At 44.0% G+C, this 10,595-nt stretch overlaps 1 protein-coding gene across 6 annotated transcripts in view; it reads right to left on the bottom strand.

Annotated features, from left to right (window-relative positions):
• Window positions 1-9,767, bottom strand: part of SCRN1 (secernin 1) — an 87,483-nt gene extending 77,716 nt beyond the window's left edge. For 2 of the 6 annotated variants that reach the window (XM_023188374.2, XM_023188375.2), the window contains exon 1: window positions 9,493-9,667. The gene's annotated coding sequence lies outside the window, so the exon portion shown is untranslated. Of the gene's footprint in view, window positions 1-5,422; window positions 5,445-9,492 lie in introns of those variants that run through there. The other 4 variants (XM_023188373.3, XM_023188371.3, XM_023188372.3 and 1 more) reach the window with 3 other exon arrangements.
• Window positions 9,768-10,595: the final 828 nt, after the last annotated feature.

Below are 10,595 nucleotides of genomic sequence, written 5' to 3'. Positions count from 1 at the left end.
TGGGTGCGGTGGCTCACGCCTGTAATCCCAGCACTTTGGGAGGCCGAGGCGGGTGGGTCACAAGGTCAGGAGTTTGAGACCAGCCTGACCAACATGGTGAAACCCTGTCTCTACTGAGAATACAAAAAATTAGCCAGGCATGGTAGTGGGTGCCTGTAGTCCCAGCTATTCAGGAGGCTGAGGCAGCAGAATGGCTTGAACCCAGGAGGCGGAGGTTGCGGTGAGCTGAGATCACGCCACTGCACTCCAGCCTGGGTGACAGAGCAGGATTCCATCTCAAAAAAAAAAAAAAAAAGAAAAAACAATTCATGAACATTTCCACATAAAGTCATTGTAATTTGCTGGAGAAAATATGTGATGAATATATGTTATAAATTTAGTAACACTTTTAATGAATCTGTATGTATGCAATGACAGTAGAGTCCTTACATAGTTGAAAAATAATAGTGTAGTGAAATAATAGTGTAGTGAAAAATAACTGTGCACATTCAATGCTGGGACACACTCGAATTCAAGGACCACCTACAAGAACTCTACCATACCCAGTGATTCTCTACCCACCCCTCTGTGCATTTAAAATATGATCCCACTTTTTAAAAATGCAGTCTTCATGCACATCTGTCACGTAAGAACTCTTCTATGGATTTTGTAAGTGAAGGAAAGAGGAGAGATTAATTGAATGGCATCCATTCTTGGATACTTTTTTAAAAAATGCATTAAGGAACAGATGACTTATGTAGGATTCATTTTTACTCAAACTAACCAAATTAGAAAAATATAGTTAGATCAAGTTCACTGTAAGAAAGATGTTTTCCTATACATGGCAGGTTGGAAAACAATTTTCCTTCTTTCATAGAAAAATAAAGGAAGAAAATGATTTGCATAAGATTATCCCTACAGGCTGGACCTATGCAGTCAGGATAATCACTCTAAGAGGTTACATTATGGCTTTTTTAAAAAGTCAGATAGACCCAGATTCCAGGTGTTACTCCTCTACTTACTAAGCTCCTTATCTGTACAATGGTGCCATGTCAACCATGTACAGTTATGAGGATTACATGAGATAATATATGTAGAGTGTCTGGAATAGAGATAAATTCAAGAAAGGTTTGTTCCTTTAACTTGATCATAAAGAACAGGGTTCTAGGACTGTAATGATGATGGACACAAAGGATGAAGGATGTATTTGAAATAGGCAGGCTGTGGTTAGCTGCCAAAAGCATTCTCTGTGGGAAATAGGGAGGTACTGAGCAAGCCACATCTCGGGTCCTTTCATTTCCTTCTGTTCTTATTTTTGACATTACTGCCATTGTGTCCACTAATTTGGCAAGGTTGCTTTGAATTATGACCTTCCTATTCCCACCATCTGTCTTCCTCTCCCATCAAAACAGTGCATTGTCTATTCTGATCTTTTCCCATTAATGTGATTTGATATGTACTTTGTTAACTCTGTAAACTGGGATTTAAAAAAAAAAAATTTCCCAGTCATCCTCAAAATGGTCGTTAGCCATTTAACTCTCCATCACTAAAAAATTAGCCAAACATTCATTTCCTACAGAAGAAATAAGGTAATAAGATGTAAATTTTCCTGGTCCAAAAACAAAGGGTTACTTTTAACCACTTTGTAAAAGTCCATTAATAACGTCCATTAATTCTAGAGCTACTTGTTGTGTTTTATCATTATCAAATGTAAACCATTTTATTATCAAAAAGGAATCTATATACATATATGAATACATGATTATGTATACACCTATATATGCGTGCATATACATTTATGTAAATATAAGTATAGGTAGGTAGATAGAAAGATAGGCACATAGATGGATGGATAGATTTTAAAAGACCCAGAAGGATTAACATCTAACTGAGAATTGAGAGTGAGAGTAAAGATGGGGATAAGGGGATAGAAACTTTAAATTTTACTTTATCTAGTTATACAGTTTTAAAATTCTTTACAGCAACTCATATTGCTTTATTGGTCTTTAAATTATTTTCTAAAATCTGATCATTTCAGTGCTTAAGAAGAACACTTTAAGACATTTCACTAATTCTTCCAGGTCACTAGGGCACTGCTAAGTGCAATAAAAAAAATACACTAAAGCTTTACCTTAAGAAAGAGGTGAAAAAGACACTCAGAAAAGCTTTTGATCACTACATAATTTTAGTTGGGATTTTTAAGCCAGATGAGTTACTAACACATATTTTGAGTCCCTAACCACCTACGAGCACTATATTCAACTGCAGGGAAAATGGAGCTAAGATATCTCAAGGTTTTCATCATTTGGATGAAGAGTTGTCTATGTACACAACCAAGAGAGAAAGTTAGTAACCCAACTTAGGATATTGATCCGAAATGCTTCTGAGAGCTTTCAAAGATGCCTAGCTGACAGGGGAGTAAATTAAGCACTGGGAGATTTAGGTTAAATACATAATCATTAGAACAGAAGAAGGGATCATGAACCATCTCAAGCCCTTTCTCCCAGCTTCAGGTGAAGTTCAAGTTGGGAGGCCCCAGGCTCCCTACCCACTAGACTGAAATCTACCCAGTTCCCTTCAGCCCCATACAAGATTGGGTGAGGGCCCTAATGACACTGGGAGCTTCTGAGGAAAGGAGGACAGGTAGATGTGACTAACACATACATTGCTTCTTACCTTCTTGGACATAAAGAACCTCGCCTATCACAAAAAAAATTCATAAATGAGAGTATGTGGTCTTTGCCATCCCTTCCACCTATGAGAGCTTCATAACCATGCCTAAGAGATGTTGAGTAGAACATTCCATAGAAGGCTCAGATTGCGGGTAGGTATGGGAGTGAGGGTAGAAAGGAGGCAAAGAATGGTGGGAAAGGACATGCCTGTCACCTAGTACAGGCTAGGCACAAAGTCTTGGAGGCCTGTGGCTGATATGCTCTGATACAAAGCAAGCAATACTCTAGCTCACCCCCACTGACTCTTTTCCACACTTATGGCTCTTCCATTAACCAATGGAAACCAATTTGTTTCCCAAATCAAACTTTTAAAATATTGACAAAGTGTTTCCAGTGTTCCTCTGGGTCTATGATTGGAATTATACTGAATTTACAGATTCATTTGACAGGGGTAGCTAAAATAATCACAATCATAACATCTAAAAATTTATGTTAGAACATTAAGCATTCACTGTATGCTTAATAACATGCTAAGTCATATATATACATATGTGTGTGTGTGTAATCACTTAATCCTCACAATAACCCATCACACAGATATTATCTCCATTTTACAGCTGAGAAAATGGAAGCTACATATGGTGAAGTGGCCAGGTGCTACAGCCCATGCCTGTAATCACAGTAGTTTGGGAGGCTGAGGCAGCAGGATCAGTTGGGTCCAGGAGTTCAAGACCATTCTGGGCAACCTAGGGAGACCCTATCTCTACAAAAAAATAAAAATAAATTAATCAGGTTTAGTGGTGCACACTTGTGGTTCCAGCTACTCGGAAGGCTGAGGTGAGAGGACAGACTGAGCCCGAGTGGGAGTGACCCATGAATATACCAATGCACTCCAGCCTGGACAACAGAGCGAAACCCTGTCTCAAAAAAAAAAAAAAAAGAAAGAAAAAGAAAAATGGTGACATGGTGAAGTATTTTGCTCGGGGTTGTATAACAAACAAGCAGTTTGTTATACTCTACAAGTAGTGGAGTGAAAATTCAGACTTCCAAAATGCTCTTAAACACAGGCTGCCCTGACTCTATCTTCCCGATCAAGAGCAAGAAGTGTTGAAGTGTCTCTTCTTTTTTTTTTTTTTTTTTGAGACTGAGTCTCACCCTGTTGCCCAGGCTGGAGTGCAATGGCAATCTCGGCTCACCACAATCTCCACCTCCCGGGTTCAAGCAATTCTCCTGCCTCAGCCTCCCAAGTAGCTCGGATTACAGGCACGCACCTCCAGGCCCAACTAATTTTTGTATTTTCAGTAGAGATAGGGTTTCACCATGTTGGCCAGGCTGGTCTCGAACTCCTGACCTCGTGATCCGCCCACCTCAGCCTCCCAAAGTGCTGGGATTACAGGTGTGAGCCACCATGCCCTGCGTGTCTCTTCTTTGGTGCGAGCTTTTTTTATAAGTTCATCATTAGAGTTCTACAGTTTTCTTTATAGGGATTCTACCATTTTATGTCAGTTTACTAGACAGAGATGTACAAATCCTCAATGAAGAAAACTCTTAAGACTTTATGGTGACATGGCAGAAGATTTAAAGAACAGAGAATGTTCCTGTTCTTTGCTAGAAAGATTCAGTGTTATGTAAAAGAGTCAGCCCTCCCTAAATTAATCTGTGGAGTCAATATGACAGCTATCAACATATAAATAGGGCTTTTGGAGAAAATCTGACAAAAAATGATCTTGAGGTCCATCTGCAAGGGATATGTGGGATTAGCCAAGTTTCAGAAATGAAAATTAATGAGGAAATACTAGACTTGCATGGAATTAAACTATATTGTAAAGTTTCAGTATTAAGATAGTTTGTTACTGATAGAATCAGAAGTAGAAAGTCCTGAAATATAGGCATATAATGTAGGAAATTAGCATATGATGAAGACTGAATTTGAAACTGAGATGAGTAAGTGTTGCCAGAATAACTGACTATAACAGGATGGGGAAAGGAAAAATGAAATCTGTTGAGATGGGCCAGGCGCAGTGGCTCACGCCTGTAATCCCAGCACTTTGGGAGTCTGAGGTGGGTGGGTTGCTTGAGGCTAGGAGTTTAAAAGCAGCCTGGCCAACATGGCATAACCCTATCTCTACTAAAAATACAAAAATCAGTCGGGCATGGTGGCACACACCTGTAATCCAAGCTACTCGGGAAGGTGAGACACAAGAATCGCTCGAACCCAGGAGGCGGAGATTGCAGTGAGCTGAGATCGCACCACTGCACTTCAGCCTGGGCGACAGAGTGAGACTGTCTCCAAAAAAAAAAAAAAAAGAAAGAAAGAAATCTGTTGAGATCCCCAATTCACTCCTAAGCCAAAATAAATTATTATAATTTATAATTTTAAATTTTTACAATTAAAACCACAAAAATACAAATCATATGGGTAAATTTTAAAAATAACATTAGCAAGCAAAAACATAAACTCAATTCACCAAGGAAAATATAGACTTAATTATAAAATAACTTAAAATTTCTTGTGGGATAAAATTTTTTTAATGAGAACCTGGGAAATACATCTGCATTATACATGAAAAAGAGATAATTTCCCTTGATATATATAGAGCTCTTACATATCAGTAAGAAAAAGATGACCACCCCAAAGGAAAAATATGAAAATATATAAGCACCAGTTAAAAGAATAATAAATACAAACAGCCAAAATATTTACTAGAAATATTTCTCTCACTCACAATTAAAGAATTACAAATTAAAGGGCCGGGCACGGGGGCTCACACCTGTAATCCCAGCACTTTGGGAGGCTGAGGTCTTGAGGTTGGGCGTGGTGGCAGATGCCTGTAATCCCAGAGGTTGGGACAGGAGAATCGCTTGAACCTGGGGCGGAGATTGCAGTGAGCCAAGACAGCACCACTGTACTCCAGCCTGGGCGACAGAGCTAGACTCTGTCTAGAAAAAAAAAAAAAAAGGAATTACAAATTAAAATAAGGTGCCATTTAAATACATAAGGTGAACAAAGATTTAAAAATTTGATAATATCTAGTCTTGACTTGTGTGGGGAAAGTAGCTTTGGGTAATTTGGCTAAATCTAACAAATTAAACGTGATCAGTGAAGTTGGTAGATAGCTCTTGTTCATCTCATTTTAAAAGGAAGGAGACCAGACTGGGCGCGGTGGTTCATGCCTGTAATCCCAGGACTTTGGGAGGCTGAGGCAGGCAGATCACAAGGTCAGGTGTTCGAGACGAGCCTGACCAACATGGTGAAACCCCGTTTCTACTAAAATATACAAAAATTAGCTGGGCATGGTGGTGCACGCCTGTAATCCCAGCTACTCAGGAGACTGAAGCAGAAGAAATCACTTGAACTGGGGGGACAGAGGTTACAGTGAACTGAGATCAGGCCACTGCACTCCAGCCTGGGCAACAGCCTGTCTCAAAAAATAAATAAATAAAAATAAAAATAAAATAAAATAAAAGGAAGGAGACTGATAAGTGGTGTGCTCAAGGCCAAACTCCTAATTACAAGTGGGACCAGAGCTAGGTCCCAGGGCCCTCTCTCTGTACTGGGATGCATTCATTTCATTTGGATATGTGAACACAGACGTGTCAGAATGGGGAAGTTACTTTCCAATGCACTGTGCAGTTATGTCAGCTACTCAGGAGTCTGAGGCAAGAGAATCGCTTGAACCTGGGAGACGGAGGTTGGAGTGAGCCGAGACTGTGCCACTGTACTGTAGCCTGGGTGATGGAGGGAGGTCCTGTCTCAAACGAAAGAAAGAGAAAGAGAAAGAGACAGAGAAAGAAAGAAAGAGCAAGATAGATGCGAACCATATTTGCAATTTTATATTTTCTAGTAGCCACATTTTTAAAAGTAAAGACAAACTGGTGGAATTATTTTTAGTAATATATTTTACCCAATATATCCAACATATTACTTCAATATAAAATCAATATAAAATTATGAGATATTTTAAATCCTTTCTTCATATTAAATTTTTGAAATTGTGTGTGTATTTTACACTCAACATATCTCAATACAAACTAGCTGCATTTCAAGTGCTCAACAGCCACATGAGGCTGGTGGCTACCAGATGAAACAGCACAGATCTAGATTCTCTAATGAAAATGGATTAAAAAAAATCGTTTATCTGTTTCTTATTATTCTTCAACAGACACAAATTGCATGCATTTCTGTATTTTTACAACTTGTTATTTTAAATATCTTTGGCATATCTTCACATTCATCCTCTAATTCAAATTATTTTTCTAAATGGCACGTCTCATCAGCATCTGTCTTCACTTGGACATATATATTCATATCTAGCTCCTATCTGCTCCACTGCCTCATCTCCCTGTTCCCTGCCTCCTGCCACCTTCTCCCTCTGCACATCACTGTCTGTGAAGGTTCAGATGCCCAGAAGAAACATTTTCCATACCTTCACCACCTCTTCACACTAACCACGCACAATTTCTAGCTCTGCTTTAGTAGATCTAAGGTCACTGACTCATGACTCAGAAAAGTCAAATGCAAATCACAGGAAAATGTCTTCACTGCTTCAAAGTTATGTTTAAAATAGGCTTGTTATTTACTTTTACTTAAAATTAGAAACAGTCAAAAAAAATGAAATGCATGGCCCACTTTGGTTCCTTTTCAAAATAAACTGGTCTAATGGTTCTCCACAAACACAAGCAACTAAATTTTTAATAAAAAATGTACTTCTCGCCTCAAAGACTACTAAAATAATGTTTTTGGCTCTTAACTATAGAAACAGTTTCACCACTGGAAAATGTGAACATGAGGTAGGTACAGCTTAAGAAGTTAAAAGTCTTGAATTAAGAAATTAAGGTGTTGTCATTGACTTTAAACACCTATAGACTTTGTAATTCATATTATAGTTTGGTTTCCCATTGCTAGAAGTGTTTGCCTTCCTAATAATACAGACTTGCTCTTCTCCCCCAGGCTCTAAAAGGTAGCATGTGGAACCCTGGGGAGTTATGAGACCCGGATTTGGGTCCTCACTGCCAGCTGCCAGCCAGCTATATGACTTTGGAGTCCATTCACCCCTCTGGCCTCAGCCTTCCTGCTGTAAAAAGGGGGTTGACAGCATGCTCCTTCAGGCTGCCTCCAGCTCTGCCCCGACCTTAGCTCATCCTCCTCTTTTCCATTATCCCTGAAGCATTTGCCTCCTCATGCATCTCCTCCTACCAAAAGACAAGATGGCTGGCAGCACGGAAGTGAAAAGGGAAAGGCTGTTTAAAAAAAAAAATTCTAAAATGAGTCACCTTTCAAGAATTTCCCATTTCCTCATGCCTGGGTGCTTGCTCGTGTCACTAAATCAGTTCTTCCAAGGAAACTTGCTCTAAGAACCTGGTATTTGTTATGTGCACTGCTCTTGGATGATGTTTATAATGTGCACCAATCTCTTTTAAGAGCTTGTAGGTATCAAACAACCTCCAGGCTGTGCATCAAAAAGACATCAGCAGCCACAGAGTCAACTTTAGTTGAGCCTGGAGAAAATCAGACTAAAACCGTAGAGTTTTAACTAGGTTTTGTATCAGCTTTTGATAAGTTAGGAAAAATAATTACAGCTCTCCAAACTTCGCACTTAACATCTCCCAGGACCCTGCAGCACCTTAAAATCTAGCCAGCTCCAAGAATCACCAGATGAGCCTTGACTCACACTAATTCCCTCCCTGAAGCTTAAATCAGGGGGCGGCTGATGGCTGTGGTCTGTGCTGCTTCCGTCTGGCCTGATTTTTCATGCTGCCATTTTGAATTAGCACAGGTTTCCTCTGCAACTGATGCATCTTCTAACCAGGCTGGGAACACAACACGCACACACACACGCACGCACCCACGCACGCACGCACCCCACCGGGCTGCAGGACGCGAGCGTAAGTCAAGGCACTTGCAAGCTAGAATCAGACAGAAAATCCAGAAAAGCCACGTTATTTAACAGAACCCTACAAGGTCAGCTTTGAGTCAAGGCAGATAACAGTTTCCTTCGATGTTTTCATGGACATTTTTATTCCCAAATCCGAGTTCTCCTCAATTCTTTAAAGTTCAGTCGCCCCTCCTGCTTTGCAGACCACATTCCTCTCGGCCCTCACGAGTGAGGTCGCCAAATACTCGACGCCTCAAGAGCGAGCCGAGGAGGCAGAGGTCCACCAAGCCGGACAATCCCTATCCCGGGAACACGCGCCGACCTCTCGGCAGCCCCGCCCGGCGCCCCGCGGAGAAAACGCCCGGGTCCGGCTCGAGGGAAGTTGTGTTAAGTCCCACGCTCGGCCCGCGAAGAACCCAGCTGCGGCCCGCGCGCGTCGGCCTAGCGGGGAGGGCTGTCCCGGGACACTGTGCAGCAGCCGCGGGCAGAGCCGGGCCGAAGGCGGCGGGCGTCTCCTGGCAGCCATGTTCGCGGCGCCGGCCCGCGCAGCAGGTACCGCACCTCGGGGAAGGTGCCCGGCTCGCCCCGGACCCCAGGGTGGCGAGGCCAGGGGCGTACGGGCGCATTCCAGCGGGCAGCAGGTTGGCTGCCAGGCAAAGGAAACCCAGGAAGAGCAGCGCGGGGAACCCGGCTGCGGTGCGGGAGCCCAGGGCTGGCATCCCTCTCCTGCACCCCCGCAGTCCCCGAGCCGAGTCACCCCGGCTTCAGGCCGAGGCCACTTCTCCTCTGACCGCCCCGCCCAGGCTCCCGGGCCAGCACCTAGAATCGGCCTGGGTTAACGCTACCCGCGGGTTCGGAGGGAGAGAGGGAGGAGATGAGGCGCGGGAGGTGGCGATGGCGGGTGGGGGTGAAACCGCCCGGGAAGCAGCGCTGCAAAATGCCCTGCGCTCCCAGACGCGGCTCACCTGGGGCGGCGGGATCCGGGCTCCGGACTCCGCTCTCCGTTCTGGGGTGCTGAGGCTGCGGCCGCCGAGGGTTCGGGTGCTGCCGGGGCCGGATTACTGCGGCGACATCGGGGGCTGCAGCTGCAGTGGCGGAGGCGGCCGCCGGGCGCTTCCCCCTACCCAGACTCCAGGCGCTGGGGCCCGCCGCCCCCCGCAGCAGCTGGCCCGACTCACGTGACCGTGGGGCCCACCCTCCACCTCCCCCACCCCGGCCCCCGGGGCCCCGCCGCACCCCGCGCGTCTGGCTGCAGGGGCCGCGGCGCTGCTCTCCGCGGAGTAGGGAGGGGGCCTGGGAGAGGGAGGAGCGGCTGAGAGGGCGGATCTCGCCGCAGAAAGTGGCCCCCTCTTTGCTAGATTTTTATTTCTTGGTTGTGGCTCTCAAAAGGGAGAACCTGGGCTTTAAGGAGCCAGGCCCGGCATCCTTTGGGCGCCTCTTCCCAACGTTTGGTTGCTACGTCCGGGCCTCGGCGCCCAAGCAAGATTTTCCAGGGGAGAAATGTGTCCTGTACCTTGTTGACTCGCACGTCCAAGTCAAGTCCCTGGTTTAAAAAGTGTCGTCCTGTACCATGTTGGTAAGCCAGACCCTGTCCCAGGTACCTGGACATTGTGGCCTAGAGAGGTTAAGTAACTTGTCCAAGGTCACACAGCACGTAGCAAAGCCAAGATTCCATAGCTGGGTTCATTTATGCACAGGGACTTGTGTGTGTGTATGTGTCTCTGTGTGTGTGTTGATGCCAGCGTCAACTCCATCTTTTATAAGTAAATAAGAAAAGACTGTCTCAAGAGATATGAAGACATAGTTCACAGGAAAATAAATGCAATTCTACCCTGGCACATGAAAAGATATTCAGGCTCACTTAACTGCAAATCAAACATGTGGGGTAGCATCTTCCACCAGCCAGATTAACAAAAATCAAAACATTTTGAGTCTTGCTGTGTCGCCCAGGCTGGAATGCAGTGGCAGGATCTCAGCTCACTGCAACCTCCACCTCTTGCCTCCCGTCTCCCGGGTCCAAGTGATTCTCGTACCTCAGCCTCCCAAAGTAACTGAGACTACAGACCCA

Source organism: Piliocolobus tephrosceles, chromosome 8, assembly GCF_002776525.5.
Source record: "Piliocolobus tephrosceles isolate RC106 chromosome 8, ASM277652v3, whole genome shotgun sequence".
NCBI classification, from domain to species: Eukaryota; Metazoa; Chordata; class Mammalia; order Primates; family Cercopithecidae; genus Piliocolobus; species Piliocolobus tephrosceles.
This window is presented reverse-complemented; position numbering and strand designations above follow the sequence as displayed.